The sequence below is a fragment of the Cupressus sempervirens genome, chromosome 10 (assembly GCF_028749045.1).
Source record: "Cupressus sempervirens isolate cs-2001-9-10 chromosome 10, ASM2874904v1, whole genome shotgun sequence".
Taxonomy (NCBI): domain Eukaryota; kingdom Viridiplantae; phylum Streptophyta; class Pinopsida; order Cupressales; family Cupressaceae; genus Cupressus; species Cupressus sempervirens.
The window spans coordinates 630,486,195-630,508,121 of NC_143127.1; positions in this window are offsets into that span (position 1 = coordinate 630,486,195).

The window sequence follows — 21,927 nt, forward strand, 5'->3', positions numbered from 1 at the left end:
TACTATCTTGTAGGGTTTGATTTTGCCTATGCTCCCTTCTAAGAATTTTTTGGCGCCTTTTCCTTGCTAGGGCCTATTGTAACATGCCCATTTGTTCTATAGTCATAGTTTCAGAATCACACTTAGGCTAAATTTTCTCATCATCTAGGCTCACATCTCCATATTGGATCACTTCTTCTATCTTTGATGTACTCGAGCTCGGAACTCAAATTTGTAGTGGTGTACAATATGTGTCTAGCTTTTGAAGAATATGACTTGATGGAGTGCCAGATACTAGTAAGGTTACCAGGGCTTGGATGGTAGTTTTCTCCTTTAGTTGTGGTGTCATCTCACTCTCTTTAGACTTATCCTATTTTGCCACAATCATTTGACTTGCACCTTTTCCTTGTGATGTAGATACATATAAGTCTATCTGACCTATTTCAACAGTAACAACTTGTGCTTCCACTATACTCTTCTCTATAGTATCAATCTTGGAAATTTTATTAACCTTGTTGGATGTGTCATTTGGCATTTAGACCAAAGGTTGTACATTAGTGATTGGAGGAATAATAGAAGGTGGTTCTTTTAGATTCACCTTTTCCCTTGCAACATTTGTCACTGACTTTTGTAACTTATCCACACTAACCAAAATAGGATTACTAAAAAGTTTGGCCTATAATGTACATTGATCTAAGATCTTCTTCAAATCATCTTCAATAAGGGGATTGATGTTTTGAGCTAATAGATCAGAAACATCCTTGATAGTTACTATTTTAGTAGTCTCTCATGTGACATGTGGAGGATTAACACTCAACAATTGTGTATCTTGCATACTTTGATCTTCTTGTTGCTCTTCCTCAGCTATTGCCTTTTAATCTTCTTTCCTTTTACTCCTCCTCCAATAGTAGTATCTTTTTCATCATCTTCTTCACCATCATTTACTTCAATGGGTTCTTCTTCTCCTTCCTTTACTATTGTTAACCCATAAGTAAGTTTCCTCATCTGAGTGGTCTTCTTGACAACATCCTCAAAATTGTTTTTCAAAATACTGAAGGCTCTATATTTAGGTACAAACTAATTGCATACTTCTTCATAGCCTTAGCAATCTGTGCCTTAGTTAGTTCAAGCATAACTTGGGCTAGAGATGTTTCTCTAATTTGTTTTTCCAATTCTAAACAATAGTGCTATTTCTTCTCAACTCTATCATATAGACTCTTTGGCATTGAGTTAGCAAGTTCTAGTAGAGTTGTCTTGAATCTTGCCATCATGGCATATATGGCCTCCTCCACTTGATTTTTCTCTACTTTACCCAAATTATCAAAATCAACATGTATAAATCTAGATAGTTCTACACTATTTCTAACATTTTCACATAAATTGTCAAGATTTGAAACAGGATTATGAATCACCACCTTAAATTAGTTGTCATCTGACTTTCTTTTCTCTTCATCATAATCTACTTGTGCCACATACTTCCTTCTTGGTCTCTTCTACTCTTGACCTCCTTGTTCTATTTTTTTGTCTTTTCCTTGGCCTTTTTTGTATTTGCACATGTGGTGGCTCTTGTGGTAGGTGTAGTGGGCTTGGTCTAGTTGAACTTAGCTATTTTCTTAGCTTTAGTCACTAGTTGAGTCTTAGCCTTCCTCTTCTTTGACTTGGTAGGATTAGGTGCTTCCTTGGATTCTTCTCCCTTGGCACCTTTAGTCTCCTCCTATTCTTCTCCCAAACCTTGAGTTAATACAAGTGTTTCTTATGCTTGGGTTTCTTCTTCCTCATCATCATCATCATCATCATCTTCTTCTTCTTCTTCTTCTTCTTTGTTAGCACCCTCTCCAAACTTAGCTTTTAGTTTCTTCTCTATCTTCTCCTTTTTCTTCAAAGAAGAGGTAGTTTTTAGTTCCATGGTAATTTTTTACTTTACCATTTCATAATTTTCAAATACCTTTGTAATTTTATCTACTTCTTCTATGAGTAAAGATGTTATAGCTACAAAGGCTTCATCCACATTTATTTCATAACCTAAGGGCCTTAACCATATCACCCTTGGTGTAGCATCTTGTAAAAATGTATAATCAACATCCACAAGAAGACATACATCATCATCTTGTTTCTCAACTAAGGATATTCATATTCTCAATTTTTCCTTCATTTATTTCTTGAAGTCTTCAAAATAACTTGTTATCAAAGATTCAAAATTCTTTCATAATTGTTCAATGTACTCACAAATCTATACTACTACTGATCTGTTGGTTTTCCATCCCATAGTACCAAATGGGAGAAATGTGTTTTGCACACAAAAGAATATACAAATTAATATGGAACCAAATTTGCATTGTGCACTTTTTGTCTTTTTTATTACTCCAAGGTTCTCCATCAATTATTGTAATTGTAGCTCTGCTAGATCATATGTGTGATCTTTCTTTACAATTTTGTATCCCACATTCATAACTATACAGGGCACACTGTTCAATATACTAGATTGGTAAAACTTGTGTGAAATCATCCTTACAAATTTTTTTATCAAAGGATTAGTAATTGTATCAATTTTCATGCCTCTTTTGTTCCAGATAACTCCAATATTCTTCTCAATTACTTCCTTAGAATCACTTCTCAGTGCCTTAGGCTGATCTAGGGTTTGGTAACCAGTAACCCTCTAAATTATTCTCTTAGTAAATTTGATAGGTCCATTTTCTAGCTATAATGAATCATCATGAATTTAGCTAAGCACTATCCTTATCCACTCTATCTTGAATACATCTAAAAAATCTAGGGCTTGAGTTAATCCCGTTCTCTCAAAAATTTTGAACTCTTCCTTAAAATACCATTATCATAGAGTTTATTGTATGCTTCCCTAATCTCCATATCACCAATGCTTCCTATCTTACACTTGTTACATTTTCTTAAATCTTGTACCATTTTCACATTTGCTAGAATCATCGAAAATGCACTAGAAGGGTCTTGCTTATATGCAATATTAGGAGTAGCTTTGAAAATGGGTTGCTTGACCTCATTACTCACTAACTAAACATTCAAAACTTATTCCCCTCTACTTTCTTTAAAATAGGTGAAATAATGTAAAACTAGGGTTTTTGAAATTTGAATTACGTAGCTCAACTCTTGATAAATACCTTATGTGATTTGATGAAATGGTGAAGAATCTCTGCTGAAATCTTTTGCAACTACTTCGAATGGTTTTCCAGATTGCCTTCTTCTACTTGCTCTTTCTCGAATTTGAAATGATGACAAATTAAAAAAAAATTGATCAAATTCCCTTTGAAAACCTTGCAATAAATGTTGAGTGCTTACATAGTTGTAAGCTCAACATCAACTAATTTTAGGCTCACTCAAAATCCATTAAAATTTTAATCACTTGGAAACCACTACGAGCTTGACATCAACTAGCTAGTTTGTAAGCTTGGCATCTTCTAGCATTTCACTTGGCACACACAAGAAATATTTCATGATTGGAAATAACATAAAAAACTCAAAGATTTATCTTGGATTTCTAATAAAATCTTGCATCTTCATTCATGCTATTGTAATCTTTTCAGTTCTAGATTCATTTGGAACTGATGTATGATATAACTTTTAAATATCAGTCCCAAGTACCTCTTGATTGCCTATTTTGATGAGGTGTGATCACTTGACCCATTGGGTGAAATGATCCCTTCTCCATTTGATGTACTTTAATCATCCTTTCTCCTCCATGTCTTGTTGATCTCATCTTTGATGTGTTCAAAATCTACCTTGTGTTTGCCTTTATCAAATTACAACTTGGTGCCTTTGATCTAGTTGGACAATACCTACTTATTTGACCAATCTTCAAACAACAGAAACATGTGGTTTGGCTCAACCACCTTTGGAAGTTCCCTCTGAAGTGTGTCCTATTACAATTCTTAGGAATATGTCCATATTCTTAACAATAATGACAACTATCTTATATTATAATCCTAGTTGTAAGAGTTGTCATTGTTCCTTACCTTTGTTTGCCTATTTGATGACCACATGGGTTTGGATCTACATTCAAAATCTCTATGTCCATCCTTTTGATAGTTGTAACAATAACCTTCAAATTTTAGTGTATGCATGTTCCTGGTTTTGCATTCATGTGCCTGATGACCTTGCTTGTTGCACTTATGGCAGTGAACCATATTCTTAGGCTTGACATTTTGATTTACAATCTTGCTTCTGCACACATTAGTAGTATGTCCTTTCTTACTACTATTATGACAAGTAGATTTTGGGTTCTTACCTTTTTTATTCCTTTCTTCTACACTTCTAGATGATTCTCCTACTTTGGTGCTTGTGTATCCTAGTCTAGATGTATCATTATTGGATCTAGGGGATCTTAATAGTTTCTCAAATATTTGATGGCTTCATTTGGCTTGTTGAAACTTTCAGAAAATTCCTTTTCTCTCTTTAGGTCACTCTGCAATTTTTCATTCTACAACTTCAATGTAGTTATCTTAATGTCCTTGACATTCAATTCATAGTTGGCATTCATCATTTGACTTAGAGTATCCAGTTGCATATTGGAAATCTTGGTTAGTTGTAATGATTTCTCTTCCAATATTTTAGCCAAAATTCTTTTGTCTTCTTCAATCATGGATTTGTCTTCCATGGCTTTCTTCTTTTGTCCAGTCACCTCACATAGTAGTATAGCTTGTGATTCTTTCTCTCACTTGAGATTTTTTATTTCCTTAGCTTAGACTCTATTCTTTTCTATTAGATCCACAACTGCTGCATTGAATTCATTGGAGTCTCCATCTACAAATAGCTTAGTAGTGTCTATGTCTTTGTATTATGTTTCATTCTCCACAATAGCAATTTCCTTCCTTCTCTTCAAGGATTTCTTTAGCTCTTCTCTTTCTTCATTTAGATGATGTAGAATGAGTTGTATTTCAATTCCCTAATTCTCAATAGTCTTTCCCAACTTGTAGACTTCCATATAAATATCTTTTCTCAAAGCTACAAAAATTTTCTTTTAGAGAACAAGGCTCTGATACCAATTGTTGGAATTACAATAGGAAAGGTAAAATTTTGAGAGAGGTTAGGAGGGTGAATCAATAGTTTAAATGTGGACCCACAAAAAATTTCACCACACATCCATCTAATACATTCAATGAGTAAATTGAAATAACTTGTAAAGCATATACATCTAAATCATGTAAACACATAAGCAATCATACACATATGACACAAGATATGATTATCAAGAAACCTTCCAATGAGAAGGTAAAATTGGGGTGAGGATGACACCCACAAATCTTCACTACTACAATAATAAAGTGTATCCAATGAAGGCTACAATGTTTTGACCATGAAACATTATCTACCCTATGAAAGGTTTTCCTTGTTAAAGGCTTACAAAGACTATTAGGTCTCAGCTTGTTAGTGGATTTCAACATCCTATTAGAAGTGTGCATTGCTAAAGAACTTTAACTCACAACTAAGTAAGCACCCTGTTAAAGGATTTCATATAGCTTTTTGGGACTACTCTATTAAGATATTTTTACTAAACTCACCTATTAGAATATCTTATCTTTGATCATGTAGTTAGCACTTTCTTTCTTGATAATAGATCACCTCTAAACAATGTCTTCTTGATCCTTCTTGATCAAATGTCTCTTTTCTATATCCTTTTCTCTATCCTCTATTCTTCTCTAATTGATTCTATAATGTACTTTCACTTCATAATTTTTAAACCACCATAAATGCTCTATTTGTACATGTAAACTTCTATTTGTACATTGATTTTGCCACTTAATCCTTCCCATTTATTGATTGGCTGCATTTAATTGCATAGGGAATCTAGCTTGAGATTCATCCTTACCTCCAAAATATCAAAATTCAATCTTAAGTTGGCTCAAAAATGGTTTACATAGTTTTTTGTGCCATTTCAAAAAAATATGTCAAAACTGTGTCACTTAGCATTTGAAGTCTCTAGTGCTCGACATTAACTAATCCTTCTACTATAGCTCTACACCTATATTTCTTGGCATCCATTGTTTACTCGACACTTGAGTGACTCGAGATATGAGTGGCTTGACACTCACTATAACTTAGCATGGTCTATATACATACATATTGTGTTCGACATGTACTACTAGTTTGGCATGAACTAAGTAAATAACTTAAGTATGTTGACACTCACTTGTCAAAACCAATCTGAGATCAACAAAATTAATGATCTAAATTAAATACAAGAGTCAGATCAAATTAAGAACCAAAACCCAGACAACTTGGTCAAAGAAGGACCTAACCATCAACAACACATGTTCACTCAATGAATGAAGAAACACTTAGTCAACACAAGAAGATCTTGATTTAGACTAAAGGAAGTTAGTTCACATTGAACTACTTGGTTAGAACTACAACTCGGCAAGGTAAAAAAGAACTCGATCAAAATTGTGTCTTGGTAAGGTCTAAAATAACTTGGTCAGAACTACAACTTAAAAAGGACATATGAACTCAATTAAACTACCAAAATGAAGAAAAGTGCAAGATCAAGGCAACCTAGGATGTTCCAAGATGAAGATATCAAGAAAAAAATAGATGGATAGACCTGTCTCTAAAAAATGAAGTAAAGAGAGGTGGCAAGGGTAAATGCATAGTGTTTTAGCAACATAATTGAACATTAGGAGACAAAGACAATATCAATACATGAGATGAGTATTGATATGTTAAGCCATGTAGCCAAAGAAAGAAGATGCATCAAGATATGATAGATAGCCATAGAAGAAAAAACAATTTATAACAATGATTGAATTTTCCTACCACCTTAGAATCAAAATCAAAATGAGATAGAGGAGATGCTAAAATAACCTACATTTCATCAAATTAAGATAAAGTAAAGTACAAGATGATATATAAGAGAGTAAGGTCATTAGAGTGATCACCAAGTGATGATATTATGCCCTAGTTTGACTAGATTTGATGAGAAATGTGAAATTAATTGAAATGGGATGAAATAGAAGAATGGAAGAGAGTATAAATAATGAAGAAATGAAGAAAGAAAGAATGCCCCAACAAGATTTGAAGATCAAGCCTCAAAAGTTCAACCATGTAGAAGAAGGAAGAATTTTAAAAGTTAAGGTTTACCATCAAGATGAAATTGCATTTCAATTTTGATACCAAAAATGGATCTAGGATGTCAAAATTTGGTAGGGGTGTAATTTTTGTATAAATCCAAGGAGTTAAAAAATTAGGTCAAAATAGGGTCAAAAGGCTATTTAATGGGCCCAAAGGTTCCATTTTCAAATCATTTTCCTTATTTGACTATTTTGAGAGCTTAGACCACATAAAGAGAGAATGATGGCCCAACGAAGAGTTCAAACTAAGAGATACCAATTTGAGAGCAACCAATTGCACAACTGACCTCCATAGTATGGTTGACCAGTAAGTATTCATCTTACAAGAACTTTTTTTGAGTTATTTTGGGCATTTTAGCATGTTTTTCTAGGGTTTTAATAAGTTTTTGGAAAATATCATGTGATACTTTAGAAAGTATTATATCACAGTTTTGGTGTGCAGATTGTACCATATCCATTCTGTGTGCTTCAATGTATTAAACCCACCTATCTAACATATGATACCAAGAAAATTATCATATTAGAATATAGTATCACATGGGTATAATTTAAACTTATGTATGTTATGTAAAATTTGTGTTGTTCATTAGTTTTAAGTCTTAGTTTTGTGTTGCTAAGTGGATATGCTTTTTCTTTCATTTTAATTCTCATTTGACAAGTATTGACATGTTGGCATATTGTTTCTATACATGAGGTGTTTCCAAAATTATTGATCAGAGAGTGAGAGGTGGTGGGACTTAAACTTGTGCCTTGGAAAGATAATTCCAAGAGATCTACACTAAGATCCATGGGCTTTAGTGCTCTATTGTGGCTTTCCTATATCCAGGAAAACTATGGATTATTGACAACATTGGCCAAGAGGTTGCATAGTGAGTACAACACATCTTTTCTTCCCACTAAAGTGGCCACTATTACACTAGAGGATGTGTACCATATCCTTCAAGTGCCATGCCATAGAGATTCAATGAGTTGAGATGAGAATATTCAGTTTTCATATTTTTTTGGTTATGTTTTGAATCAATGTTGACACAAGATTATGTATGTCAAAGGTTTAGTTTGATCACTCTCTAGAAGATGGGAGAGTATAATTAAGAGAGATATTCAGGGATGTCATCAACTTGTACAAGCACATAGGCAGGGAGAAAAATATAGAACCATATGGAGACTGGTTTCTAGAGGCATGTATCATGTGCTCCCTCATTTCATAGGCACTAATAACATATTACTAGACATGTACCACAAGATCTATAAGATTGTGTATAGGGAGGGGAACATTTGGAGATGAAGAGATATTTTAGCATAGGTTTTGGCATGGGATCATATCATAGTGGTCCAACTAAGAGTGCAACCATGAGAGAGGGATACCCATTTATCTATAGATACTCAATTATAGCCTAGTTGCATAGTGGAGATGCATCCTTCTATATGAGGGTACTAGATGAATTGGCCTCTTTCAAGTGGAGACCCTATGTGGGTTTTGATGGATGAAAAGAGGCACATGATGAATTGGGATACATGTTCTATATAAGGCTTGGTTCAGGTAGGCACATAGAGATAGTGGATCAGTTTATGATTAGTCATATTTGGAGATAGTATTGAGGAAAGGAGTGCACATGGAGATGACAACATATGCCACACTAAATGAGGACGAGAGTATGAGCTACTTGTCAATGTTGAGTTACAAAAAGTTTCTTCATGTGATACAATAGCTATAGTGGATATGTAACACCCCACCAAGGGATCCAAAAGAATTAACCTATACTTTTACTAAGTTTTCCAACCAATTTTTATTTTAAATCATGAAAGATAAACCATTCATATCAAACATATAGTAGAAGAAGCAACAACATGCAATCAACTATAAGCATATGAATAGATTACATTCCTTAAGGATCCCTTAACATTGAGTCACATTTAATCTAATTAATACTAAGTCTAACAACTACCACATCCACATGAAAGAATAATTAAAGGTCCAAAGTCCATAATATACATTTGTTCCAAATGTCTATTCTGAATGCTCAATAATCCACTATACATGTCACAGGGTATGAAAGGCTTAAAAGAATATACATATGTAAAAATAAAGATACATCATCCTCATCAAATCCATGATACAAGTGCAATAAAGTAAATGAAACCATATTCCATACATGATACATAATCATACAAGATATAAACATCCATCGTAAAAGATATCCATCCATCATAAAACACATCTAATCTAAGTGTGTGGTTTCTCCCAATCGTCAATAGCATCATTAGACCACTGTGGGCCCTAGCCATCCCTTGTGCATAACATCCCAAGTCACCAAAGAGATCATCGATATAATCATAGTAGGAATGTCACTCCTAAAACATACTACAACATATGCAGAAGGAAATCTAACCTGCAAGAATAAAGCATAAGATAAGTAAATAACAACATCTATCATATTCTAATCATCAATATAAGGATACGTGTCCATCATCATAATCCAAGAATAGAATAAAGATAGATGCCAACAAAGAATGCTTCAGCCACAGTGTCTACAGACGGATCTCAAATGATAAGAGTGAAAAAGCACTACCACCCGACCACATGGAACCTAAATGGTCCACTCCCACCATGTTGAGGAGGTAATCTCAAGTCCCAAATAGGTTATCAAATCACATAACACAAGTACTCTCTAAGTCTAGGAATTCTAAAAGTATACTAACTTAAAGGTTCCAACACACAGATCAACATCTACACCCAGAAGCACAACAAAGGCATGTAAGAAACCTACTATGCAAGTAGGAAAATATCATCACACGAATCATGCTAGAGTTACCCTAGTAGTCTCTCTATAGACCCTAGCCCCCTAGTGATCCCTATGCGGCCACTAGTATCCTCTCATACAGACCAAGCATACTATGGAATGCAAGGTCATAACCAAGTATTCTCTCTACTCCCATCCTAGTCTATACTAGCACTCGAGGCATGGGCGAGAACAAACAATTATCTTATTAGGTTCATTTAATCCCCATTTAGTGTAAATGTTTTCACTTATTAAAACAACCTACAATGAGTTACCCTGATAGCCACTTAGGGCCTCAGCCCCCATTGCAAGCCACTTCTCAACACTACAAGTAAATAACCTACCCTAGGCTCATGGAATCATAAATCACAAAATCACCTCAGTCCTATATAAGTGACTATAAAAATACCAAAAGATAATCCATAATAAGAACATCAAATATCCACAATATCCAAGATAATCACAATATCCATCTATCCTCATCGAGCAACCGTATAAATCTCAATATCCATATCAATGATAAATCACCATATCCATTGGTTCTCAACAAGAAACCAAAAAGGCATATCAAGCAAATAATATTGATTAAAGACTCCAAAATGGTTGAGTCAAAACATGTCACAACATGATATTATCAAGATCAAAACACTTTAGTCCCATCAAGGCAACTGGAAAGTACTCCAAGGATAATTGATTGATGACTCAAAAATAATTAGGTCAAGTGTCTCAAATACATACACCTTAGCTTCACACAAGAAGACTAGAAAGCAATAACAATCAGTAAATACAAACATCTCATAAAGAATGCCATCACATTACCATGGTTGGTTTTAAAAGAATCGAGACCAAATAACATCAACATGCCATCACATTCACATAACTCCCAAGCCTCTGGTAGACATCCTAACTGGTCAACGCTCTAGGACCACCCAAACCCCAAACATGGATAGCATAAAGAATAAGATACAAACACATATTTTAGTTTTCTTTCGCAATCACATAGTTAAGCCAAATATTAAGTTTCAGTTTTTGTTTTCAAGTACATTTCAAGTGTATAAGATTCTTCATTTAATCTACAACTCAACCCATTTATTTTTTTGAATAAAACATATAATTATCCCCCCATTATTTTAAAAAAAATTTCTAAAATAATCATAAGATAATTATTTACTTATTTAAATCATTGAACTAGTTCCCATTGACTTTTAGATAAAATCATTCACATTATTCAAAACATTAGAATTATACTTATCAACTTTCAAATAATTAGTTTACAATTTCCTTTAAACACTTCAAGGACAATCATTTATTTAAAATATTCCTCATTGATTTTAAGTAAAATCAATCTCATTAATAATTCAATTATTTAATTCCACTTATTAATATCTCTTTCTTTTAATTTTCCCTCGTTTAAAAATCCATTTACTTAAATTGACTAATAATTAATTACACTTCTTCTACTATTTACTAATCTTAAATGCATAATAATAAGATTCTATTTTAATTCGAACTCAAACCTGAATCAATTTCTAAATCTTGATTCTACTAAGGGAAGATTGCAATAATATTTTTTAATTCCCATAACTAGATGAAACAATTTGCATGCCCAAATTCCAAATTACAAAATTGAAGATTCATTCATAGAGAATTATTCAGACACACATAACAAACACAATGAAGATAGGAAGAGAAAAAGTGTAGTAAAATATGTGAAATAATCATGAGTGCCTACCTGGACACTGATGCTAATTTGCTACACCTCAGAAAATTGTAGACAAGCTTCTTCTCTTAGAACCTTCTCCTTTTTGAAAATTCCTTCCTTCTCCAACGTTCGTAATTCCTCCAAGAACCAAACCCCCCAAGTGACTAGGAGTGCTTGTAGAAGCACATAAGCATGTAGAAGCATATGAGCTTCTTGAATGCATGTAAGCTTTTCCATACACACTAGGAGAGCCTCTATATAAAGGCCTCTAAGATGCATCTAGAATGTGTCTAGAAAGAACTAGGAGATAAGCATGACAACCAAGCACATAACTTCCACGATAAGAAGATAAACATGACGAGGTGTCTAAAATTTTGTAGACACCATGTGGTTAAATAATGCGCTAACTCCTAAGTGTAGACAACACTTGCATAATTAGAGTGCAAAAAATGACAACTCACGAGAGTTCGCATACTCCTATGTGAATGAATATTAAAATAATGCACATTAACTAATTTAATATTCACTTTACTCTTTTCAATTTAATTTATTAACTTTTAAATCTCATGCACTTACTTTAATAAATCCACTTGTTTTATCTTAATATATTTATATTTTAATCACATGCACACATCATGCAATCTAGAATCTTTTAATAATTTTAATATCTTTTCCACTTTTAAATTTATTTTTGAAAATTAATTGATAAAATATTTATTAACTTAAATAATAATATTATTTAGAATTTATTTAAAAATGTACTCTAAATATATTATTATTAAATTAAATAAATATTATCACGTTCCAAATCTAAACTTATAACTTTTATCTCCAAATTTAATTCTTCTTATTTTATTAATTTTCCAATTAATTAAATAAAATAGAATATTAAAATATCATAATAATTTTCCATTAAATTAAATCATTAATTAAATCTTTTAATTAGACTTAATTAATAGAAAAATACACCAAAGGCTCATAAAGTAAAATACAAAAACCCATCATAGCAAAACACATACAAAACCAAACCAAGGGTTAATATCATGAATTACGTCATCCAACACATTCAAAGGGTACTCAACTCAGATACTTGTCCTAATTTTCAATTAGGACAAATGGCTTAAAGGGTTTGGATTTGGACTTGAGAATTTATCTCCCCTCTCTTACCATTGAGATAATGTGATAGGGTACACTCATCCTGACAATTCAGGGAAGTCGATACCCGATACCTACAACCTACATAAAATTCATGCATGTACAAGCACAATATATACTAAGCTAAACATGCAATGGTAGGAAGTGGTGCATTGTGTAGATCCTGACTAGTAGGTAACTACGACTCCCTTCCTTAACCACATCAGAAATGCCATACAAAAAGAAAACAAACACACACACCATACACATGCAAGTATGGGGTAAGTATCCATAAGAAAACACATATGACAATAAATCATCTAACTAATCATCATCAATAACTACAAACACTGTAATAATCATCATACGCACATGAACTATAAAGTACCAAGTAGTCTCATCATATAATAAATTGAATCTGAAACAATATCTGATAATCTCAAAATAATGTTACTAATTATCATCATTAAACTATCCTAAAAGAGTTCGGCAACATCAGCAAAATGCGAACTAGGGGCAGGCACTATAGGATATCCTAGGAGTATCTCCCAGCTTAGATAGATGCAAGGGTTTCTCCCAATTACCTAAGAGAGATGAGGTGGAGGCCATTCTCATGCTTCATAGTGCTAATTTATTGGTCATGGGATAAGGATAGAGGTGGGGATGATGGGGATAGAAGAGATGGAGGAGAAGGGGGGGGAGGAGGGAGAGGGAGGGAAAGGCCTAGTGTCTCCAAGGGTCCATCTGATAGTCAAAATAGTTTGAGGAGTAGATTTATACTAGAGGATGAGGATGAGGAGCTTGTAATTGAGGAGAGGCTGATTGGATAGGCTTGGAGAAATAGAAATATAGATAGGAGAAGAGGTATGATCTAGCTAGGGAAAATGATCTTAGAGATCAAAGGATCAAAGCATTAGAGTTAGAGCTCCAATAGGCACACACAACCATTGTTGTATAGGACCAGAAACTCATAGATGAGCATACTCATGGTGAATATTTGAGAAGGGAGCAATATGTAGTGAGATAGAAGGTAGAGTGCCATGGAGTGAGATATATCTATTACTATACAACACACAAAGTTGTTTTACCTCTAGGATAGGGATTCGCTACCAAATTACTCTAAGAAAATAGGGAGATTAGAGGGAGTGGTGCAACTTTCAGATAAGACCTAGGCACCACCTCCATAGCCACATCACACACATGAGGGAGAGTTTGTCTTAGATCTTAGGTCCTTATATCCTTGTGACATTCTTTATGTACCATTTGAGAGACAGTTATTCATATTGTGTACTCATATTGGATGTATACTTGTTATTTCAACATTGTGTATATATATATATATATATATATATATATATATATATATATATATATATATATATATATATATATATATATATATATATATATATATATATATATATATATATATATATATATATATATATATATATATATATATATATATATATATATATATATATATATATATAAGATTTTGGATTTTAGATCAACATTATGTACTTTTATATTCTATTATGCTCATGTGATGGATATATTTTTTATGTTTCAACACTTATGCTTCAATGTGATGTTGAGATGTATGCTCATCTTATGTTGACAAGCCCATGGATGTATTGATAGTATCTCTCTCATTTGTTTATCCAATGTTATGATATGGGCTCATGACTTGAAAGGTTGGAACTTGGATAGATTAGCTATGATGATGTGATTAACCCCTTGTGGTAAAATGAATTAAAGAAGCATTGAGTTGGTAAGATCAAAGAGAAGAGATATACATAAAGAAGAAGTATTGAAAGGAGATGAACATAGTTAGCTAAAAAATATACAAAATATAAAGAGGATTCACTCAATATTCAAAATGTAAAGCTAAACTAAAGGAACCCTAGAATGAAATCTAGTATGAAAATGTTAAATTGCAAAGGTTATATACTATGTTTTATCATTAAGCCTTATTAGGGATGTTGGAAATATACAATAATCACTATCATAAATTATGATGATCTAAATATGATCTATATCAGATTGGAATGTTAGAACACAACCTATTAATCAAAGATACAAAGGTCAAGTTGTTAGTCTAGATAGATTCCCTAGGTTTAATGTAGCAAGATTATTCTTGCATCGAGACACAAAATGTCAAGATGGCCATAAGTATGCAATTGCAAAAAAAAATTCAAAGATGATAAATTGTAGATCCTAAGTGTCATGTGAGAAAAATAAGATGCTCAAGTCACTCAAAATCATGCCCCATGCCTCCAGTCTTCCAATCCATTATATCCTCAAAAGACTATTAGGGAGGGAACACTTAGTAAAGAAATCATCATAGAGAGCACATAAAGTAAAATAATTCAACAATTCTCAACCAATTTTAGTGTTTAAGTGTGTATGTTTAACTCATATGACTATCTCTTTAGGACTCAAGTCTGCTAATGAAAAGTATCACACATCCTAGATGTTAGCCAAAGTATAAAATAAGTGTTGAAGAAAACTCAATGCAAGGAGAAGTGTTGAAAAACACTATTTAGTGAGCTACCAAAGAAACAACAATACAACAAGGAGACCCTAATAAGCTACATAGTTTGTATCTCGTAGATGTAGATTGGAGTTAGTTCCAAGCTAGGAAAGGCAAAGAGATAAGCAATGAATAGCTTATGAGTGCAAAGAAAGATGCTAATAGAAATAGGTTCAAGGGTCTTGAGTAGTTCCTATTTCCAATTTTTCACCACTTAGAAGGTTTTTTAAAAGAAAATTTTATGATTTTTGTGTATTTTGAGATTTTTTTTTTTTTTGGTGATGCATCAAAGTGCCTACTACTAGGTTTTCCCTAAGATGTTCATTTTTAAGGAAATTTTCCTCTTTTTATGATATTTCCATCATCATATATATTTTTTGGCTTTGGATATTTTTAAGATCATAAGATATGTACAAGTGTTGAGTAGCGAAAGCACTAAGCATAGAGCTTCTTGAGGTTAAGTATGTTAATTGGATCAGGGATATATTATACCTTAGGTGTAGAGAGTTAATATACATTAGATCCAAGTATAGCTATGATTATTTAAGGACCCAACCAATTAGGTTTTAACTTGCCCTTTTTCTCTATTTTGCTAATATTCTTATTTTCTCTAAGGAAACGACCACCAACTTGAAATCATCTAGGATGAACCTTCTTATTGTAGCTAGTAGACATTCATTTTTGGTAAGCCCTCATATGATCAAAGCTATATTTATGAAATTCATCTAGGATTTCAAGTTCATGTATCCTCATAGCTCTATAATCTTTATCAGTGGTTAGCCCATTTAAAGAGACTCACAAAAAAGGAATCTCAACATCAAGTGGTAAAACAAGCTCAGAACCATAAACCATAGAAAAATGAGTATCCCCAGTAGGTGTGCATATTCTAGTTCAATATAAACAAAGTATGGGATTAATCTATAGATTCCAATATCTCCCAAATGTATGCACAATTCTAGGTAGGATTTTTTAAAAAAATTAGTTGGAAGCCTTGGCTTGACCATTCCCTTGAGGGTAATAGAAAGAGGACTAAAGTTGTTTCATCTTAAACCTTTTGCAAAGTTGTCAATGATCCTTATTCTTGAATTTTTCTCCATTATCAATGATTATAGAGGAGGTAATTCCATTGTGAAAAATGATATGATTCAATATGAACAAAGTAACATGCTTTCCTATAGAAACAAAAAATTAGGCAACCTCAACCAACTTAGTGAAGTATTTTGTAGCTGTAATAATAAACTTATGGGCACTTGAAGATTAGGATTTATTTTTACAACTAGATCAAAGGTCTACTATTAAAAAGTCCAATGTTTGATTATTGGAATCAATTCATTTCTAGGGGCATGAATCAAGTTACCATGTAGCTAACAATTTTTGTAGGACTTAGCATAACACATAACATATTCTTTTGTAGTAGGCCAATAAAAAGAATCCCTAAGAATTTTTTGAGCAAGTGCAAGGACATTAGAGTGAGACCCACAAATTTCATCATAGACTTCATTTAATGCCTATTTGGACTCATTCATCTCTAAGCACCTAAGGAGTGTTCCATCTAAACCCTTCCTATCTAAGTTACTAGAGATAAGGGTATAATGGGATGTGTTAAAAATGAGTTGGCATTTTTCATTATGGATGATGTTATTGGAGAAAATTTGGTCATGAAGGTAGGAGTAAATGGAAGCATAGAAGGAAGAGTCATGACTAGTGACAGTACAAATGACTGAGTTATCAAGGGAAGCATAGATGGGATTACATAACACTTCAACCAAGATTTTAAACTAAGATTCATGCTCTAGAAACTAAAGAATAGATGCCAAAGTATCCATAGAATCTACACCCTTATTTTCATCCTTAAGAATTTTTTGAAAGGTGAAAAAGGTGAAACAATTCCATAGAGCATTTATTAACTCCCTGTATGGTATCAACTTGCCATCCTTGGTTTGATAGTCATTATTGATCTAATTTATGACAAGTTGGGAGTCTCCATAAAAATGTTTCTTAGTTGTTCTCCATTCAATAGGTAGTTTGATAACATTGGTGAGAGCCTCACATTATTCTATATTATTGGTGCATGTAAATAATAGCTTGTAAGACATACGAATGGTGTATCCATTTTGGTGTAATGAAGTAAATACCATTACCAACACCATTTTGAGTATCTAATTCATCAAAGAATATTTTCCAAGTTCTCTCTCTTACATACATGATTGATGCCTTGATCTCCAAGCCTTTTTTCCTATTAGTGTCCAATACTTAGTCATTTTCTAAGCAACATTGGTTGGTCATCACTACAATCGAGCCATCCAAAGAAGGCTAAGCTAAAAGGACTTGTTTAGATATCACTACATGCTAAGAAAGTAAAAGGTTGTTGAGCACCCCAAAAGAGACTGAGCCAGCATATATGCCGAGTAAAATAATGAAGATTGAGAAATGTAAAGTTAACTAGTTCTAAGTGAGTCAATTTATGTTGAGCCTATAGAAGGTGAGAGACATCATGAATGTTAGTTACAATCAAGTTTAGAATATTCAATTGCCAAGTAAACTAGTTTTGGCATATGTATTTGTAATGATACAAACACTTATGTAAATCATCTTAGCTGATTTTTATACAACAAAAGGATTGTAGAGACAGTTAAGGAGAAAATTACACATATTGTCAGAAGACATTAATCCCAAGAAAAGTAGACTAACCAATTAGAAGATCAAAAGGGAAAATAGAAAAAGGATGAATTATGGATGCTTGATTATGATCTAGAACCTTCTATGATTCTCTATTTAAGAAGGGATCAAACCCTAAAATCATATAGAGAAAAAATGGGAGAAAGATAAAAGTGTGAAGGAGAGAAGAAGCTAATGATAGTGAAAGAAAGGTTAATTTTGATAAGGAGAGCCGATAGAGAAACCTGCTACTGAAGATCATAACAAAAAAAATTAGATAAGGACATTGAAGAGAGGAGATTTGTCAAAAACTTTTAGAGAAAACCAAAGTCATGTATTGAGACATTCTAACAATTATATTAGAGAAAATCTCTTAACATAGTGGTTTTAATAGGCCTTCTTCAAATCTCCTAATAGCTCATGCATAATTCATTGTGAGTTTAAATCCTTTAATCAAGGTAGAATTAATAGTCTTATATTGGTTTTAACTAAGAAGACCCCTCACATGGTAGATCATCATAAGTGATCAAATTGTAACCCTAAAAGGTGAACATTGTTATTGCAACAGAAAAGATTTGTGGGTTTCATCTGCACCCTAGTTTTATCTTCACCTTGGAGGGTTTCTGGGTTATCAAATTTTTGTGTTATGTTTTTGCATTTTCATGGATGTCATGCTTAGATATATTATATTTTAGTTTTATAGTTCATGATCATAAGGTATGAGATCTAAGATATGAGATGGACTAGGAGCGAATGAAGTCAATCTATTATATTGTTCAAGAAGTGAAAAGTTTTATAGATCATAATTCAACCCTCCCCCCACTATCATTATCTTGTTTCCCAATAAGATATCCAACATGATGAATCTAGGAAATCTATCTTCATAGGAGTATTATCTTGGAATTATAAATTAGTGAGTTGGTCTACAATAGCTTGTCCCTTAATGGCTTTACATTTGATATACTGAATGTCAAATTCAAATAGAATGATCATACATTTAGAAAGTCTACCTATAAGTGAAACTTTACATAGAACATACTTAAGAGGATCAATTTTTGTAACCAAATGGGTACTGCAAGCAAGCATGTAATGTCACATCTTTTAAGAGGAACATATAACAATAAGACAAGCATTCTTAATGTTATTGTAATTGATCTCATAAGTACCTAATGTCATGTTGATATATTATAGAGCTTTTTTTCTTCCATTCTCATCATGATGTGCTAATAATATCCCTAGAAAATCAAGGGTTTTCCAAGAATAGGAGGCATGAGAATAGGTGTTTTAGCCAAACATTCCTTAAATTGAGCAAGAATTTTTTCATATTCTTCATTCCACACACATGTAGACCCCTGATGCAAATTCTTATTGAATGGTTGAGACCTATTAGCCAACTAAGATATAAACCTCCTTATAGATTGTAGACATCATTTAAGACTACTTATTAACTTATGTTTCTAGGAGGTGAAATTTCAATTATACCTTCCACTTTCTTAGGATCAATTTCAATGCCTTAAGTAGATATGATGTAGCTTCACAATTTTCCAGAGGTGACACCAAAGGAACATTTTTTAGGATTAAGCCTAATATGAAATTGTTCCATATAGTCTAATATCAAACTCAAGTCATTCAAATGGGTATTTATTTATTTAGACATAGCTAAGGTGTCATTTACATAATCCTCCATATTTTTGCACATCATATCATGAAATATGGTTGTCATATCTCTTTGATAGGTATAACCCGCATTATTAAGGCCAAAAATAATACCATTAAGGAAAAAGGTTCTCTAAGAACAAGTGAAAGTTATCTTTTTCTAATCTTTGGGTGCTATTTTTATTAGGTTGTGTCTTAATAATTTATCCATGAAGGTGTGCATTTCATATCCCACAATCATTTCCACTATCATGTTAATGTTTGGAAGTGGAAATTCATCTTTAGGACAAGGTTTGTTTAAATCTCAGAAATTAATGCAAAATTGAATGGACTTGTCATTCTTTGAAATAGGTGCAATGCTAGATATTCATTCAATGTAATCCATATCTCTAATAAATTTTTCACTTAGGAGCTTTTCTAGTTCAAGTTTCACTAATAGGGAAACATGCAAATTCATTGTCCTTAATTTTTTCTTGACATGGTTGACACTAGGAGAGATGGAAAGATGATGCATGATCAAATAAATGTCAAGGTTGGGCATGTCTACATTTCTCTAGATAACATTTATTTTCTTTTCTTGAAAGAATTAAGTGAACTATTTTTTTCTTCATCTAATAGTGACTGAGAAAAATGTGTGATCTTAGGAAACTCCTTAGTACAAAAAGTAATAGGTTGTGTAGGCTCAATTAAAACCAATGATCTATCTTCAAAATAGTTGGATAGACTACTAAGTACCTCATCTATAGGAACCTCAAAGAGGTTTTCACCCTCACATATATCCTTATTTTTACTATTTTTTGGCTGTCACACTGGCAAAAAATAGTTTTCACCATCAAAGCTTATCTGTTCCATTTTTCTTTTTCATTTATGACTAAGGTACTTGATATCAAACTCAATCATGTTGACAACTACCTTGTTGATGGAAGATATTATGGGCCCAATTACATTTATGTAGTAGGTGACCTTATAGTCATTTTGAAATGATGATAGATTTGACAACTAGTTTTATATGGACCAATCATTGAGATTTGGGTGTATGAGGGATAGTGAGGTAGATGGTTCCTAATTATTGATATGAAAGGAAACATCTCTTACATGGCAAGAGAGTTGAGACCTATAAGGAAATATTCAATGATACCCAAATTTTAATGAGACCTAGGAGAGTAAGAATGATTCACTAAAGAAAGTTAACGATTAAACTTCTCAGACCCTACAATAGACTCCTCAAGTATGTTCATTTGATTAGTATAGGTGTGTACAACATTCATCCCCATTTTATTAGATGCATTAAAAAGGGAATCCCATTCATATTCATTTTATTCAATGCTTTGATCATGAGATACAAGACAATAAATTTTTCTTCTAATTCATTCTATATTAGGATCCTCTAGGTTAGAATCATCAAATTTGAGCTATCTAGAGGTGGAACCCTCAATAGTGTGATTATCAAGTAGGTGATCTTCTCCCCAAAAGATGAAATTAGAAGGAATGAAATCATCTTCTAGAATAGTGGTAGCTATAGGTTGAATCTCATCATCTGAATCACTAGTCATAGGAGGTTCTTCATCATAAAAAGGAAGAGTGTCATTAACTCCATATCCCAAGTTAGTAGTTTCCTTACTTCTACAACCTTTAGTATGACTCATAGGTTCAACAAGAGTACATTTGTTAACATTCAATGGTTTATGTCAAGGGTAACCCATCTTTTTGAGAAATTGATAACATTTTCCATACTTATTAGGAGAATTAGATGTATTAAGTATCATTAATGGAGTCCTCCTCTATATATAGCTAATCCTTAATAACTTGATCATCCTTCTCTTCTTATAACAATTGGACAAATGTCAAATAAAAATTCAGAGTTGAGGACAAGGACTTCATGTGCTTAGACCATTTTCTATAAGAGCATGGAGAGACTAGAAATTCAACAATAGAATATAAGGTATAGTCTCCTACACCAATTCTAACCATTTTTAGCATTTTATCATAGTTGAAAAGTGAGTATATAGCTTCATTAGAAGCTCTATTATTTTGAACTAAGGATTCAACAACAGTGAGTGTGTTTATTGACATGCAATTATCCCCAAGAATCAAGACTTGAATACCATTGAAGGGGAACTTAATGTATTGATAAAAAATTGACAACACAACTCTTTTGTCATATATCCAAAGTCTTCCTAACAAAATACTATATATAAGTGGCATTTCAAGAACTTGGAATACCATATCCTTTTACATGTGACCAAACTGAATAGGAAGCAAAATAAGACCCTTGGAGGAGCATTCAAATTTATCATAAGATTTGATTTTACTCTTGAATCTGGGGTCTATAGTAAATTTCATGAGACCCTATTGTTGAACAACATTGAAAGAGACAATATTTAACCT